This window comes from Sprattus sprattus, assembly GCF_963457725.1.
Source record: "Sprattus sprattus genome assembly, chromosome: 10".
Taxonomy (NCBI): Eukaryota; Metazoa; Chordata; class Actinopteri; order Clupeiformes; family Clupeidae; genus Sprattus; species Sprattus sprattus.
The window spans coordinates 11786170-11788669 of NC_137908.1; the positions used below are offsets into that span (position 1 = coordinate 11786170).

At 47.1% G+C, this 2500-nt stretch overlaps 1 protein-coding gene across 1 annotated transcript in view; it reads right to left on the reverse strand.

Moving 5' to 3' along the window:
* Positions 1-2500, reverse strand: part of cbfa2t2 (CBFA2/RUNX1 partner transcriptional co-repressor 2) — a 32823-nt gene that overhangs the window by 29570 nt on the left and 753 nt on the right. The gene's annotated exons all lie outside the window — the stretch shown is intronic.

The following is a 2500-nucleotide window of genomic DNA, read 5'->3' on the forward strand; positions in this document are numbered from 1 at the left end:
AGTGCTGTTCAATCCGACTGGTGCCATCTCACAACACAGAAACAAGATGCAGTACTAACCTAGCCTGCCTAGCTTTCCCTACATCTTTCACTGGGGTTTGGACTCCAATGCAATGTGGCATCGGTTGTAGTCGATTAACTGTATTGGGTAGAAAAGTTGCTATTGGGCCACGCCACATTGTTTCTTTTCTTGGTTAGTGTTGTTTTTGTATATTTCACTCGGAGTGTTTTAGGCTGAAAGATGATTGCTTAGAGGGCGATCGTTGAAAACATGGGATTTATTACTGCAGAACTGCAGTGATTACGCAGAGGGGGCGGGGGGTCATGAGATATGTTAACATCCTGAGAGGGATGAAGTTGTTTGTTATGACACAACAGACAGTCTTCGTAGGGCTGGGAGAAATATTAGATGCCCTTATGCAACAAATGCCTGCAGGATATCTTATTTCAAAGCTCTGTTGGCCTCCGAACAAACATCATGCTCAGGTTTAAGCTAACAACACATAAATAAAACCAAGCATCTGCTTTTGGGACCTTGCACTTTTCCGTACCTGACAGGAACTTCCATTCGCAGAGTTTGTCATGATATGTTCCAGTGTATTGGTAGCTCTTAACAGAACCCCATAGCCCTTCTCTCCCTTTAAAGTGCTGAGACCCAGGGACTCAGGACGGCCGCCTAATCATTAACGAGAGACAGACTAGCTACCAGGTCAGCAGGGAGGGCACAACGGAAGAGGAAAGACCTCCCTGCATCTGGAACCTACTACTACGGAGACAGGCAGGCAGACAGGCAGGCAGGCAGGTGACCACGACGAGAAGGTTCCACTCTGAGATGGAGGCAGGGCTGTATCACTGCTTCCACTGGTGCACACATGTACATGTGCACACACACACACACACACACACACACACACACACACACACACACACACACACACACAGTTAGTATGGAGCACTTCCATCTGCTCTGTCCATTCCGTCTAGTCAAGTCATCCAATATCTCTTTGTGGTTGTGTGTTTATGTTAGTCTCTCTTTTTCTCTGTGTCTGTCTATCTGTTCTTCTCTATATTTCTCTGTGACTGTCTATCTGTTCTTCTCTATATTTCTCTGTGACTGTCTATCTGTTCTTCTCTATATTTCTCTGTGTCTGTCTATCTGTTCTTCTCTATATTTCTCTGTGTCTGTCTATCTGTTCTTCTCTATATTTCTCTGTGTCTGCCTATTTGTTCTTCTTTATATTTCTCTGTGTCTCTCCGCTCTGCCTGTTGCTGCCTTCATCTCTCCCTTTCTCTTTCTCTCTCTCTAGCTCCCTGTCTCTGACTCTCTCCATCAGGCAGAATCTCCCCCACACGACCAAAGCGCCGCTCAGCCTGTGGTGGAAACCTCGGTCAAAGCCAAAACCAATTGGACTGCTAATGCAAACCTGAAGGGCCCTTTGTCATGTATTTCCTTTTTCTAAAAGTCAGAGGAAAGGAATCTGTCTTGCGCTCAGGAGTATGCAACCCACACAAGCACACACACACTCTCACACACGCACAGACTTAAGAAGAAAAAAACATCACAGCATCTAAGTGGCTACACATGTTTTTAACTGAGTGAAATTGAATTAAGAGACAACAAATCTCCACAAAAGAGGGAACAATTGCCTGAGAGTGAGAACAAAGTATGCACTCTTCTACATGGCCTCTAGGAACAGCCAAGGCAATACCTTTAAAATCCACCATACTGAATGAGCTATTATCCAAACCCATCAGAATTCCCTCACCCACGTCTCAGATGGTTCAGGAGGGGTAGTGGTGAGTGGTGGTGAGGGATTAACACTGGGCGATTGGTATTCAAATGGCTTAAAAAGGCCATAACCATCAGATCCATCACCATCAGGCTAGGGTTGCCGAGAGAAACATCACTGCTCCCTAGTGGCAATTGCCACTATAATAAGCCTCCATCACCAGTTTCAATGGCCTTAGCACCTCTAAAGATCTCATTCATTATTTATGCTTCGGAGGAGCACAGCTCCCCCCCATCAGCAGGATTAAACCATGATATGGGGGCCGGTCCCTGGGCACAGGCGGCCTGGCGAGCGGTGGCACTGGGCATTGTCCCTGTGGGGGCAGACTGGAGTGGGTGTGCTCTAGTATCCTCTGCTAGGGGGCCTCCCGCTGCTTGGCTCTTGAGGAGCTGTAAACTCCAGATGGTGTGAAACTTTTTGCCCAGTGGATTAGCTCCAAATCCTACGTTGAAAACAGAATGTGGGGAGGTGGAGTGTGTGTGTGTGTGTGTGTGTGTGTGTGTGTGTGTGTGTGTGTGTGTGTGTGTGTGTGTGTGTGTGTGTGTGTGTGTGTGCTAGAGGGAGTGAAACACAATCAGGGCCCTGCTATATAGTGGTCTGTGTCGAATGCCTCGGCCACAGGAAACCCAGTGTTGGCTTTTGTGCTGCCCAGTACAAGTGTGAGCAAGTGGGTAACTGTTCAATTGTGCACTTAGCATTCCACAACAAAAG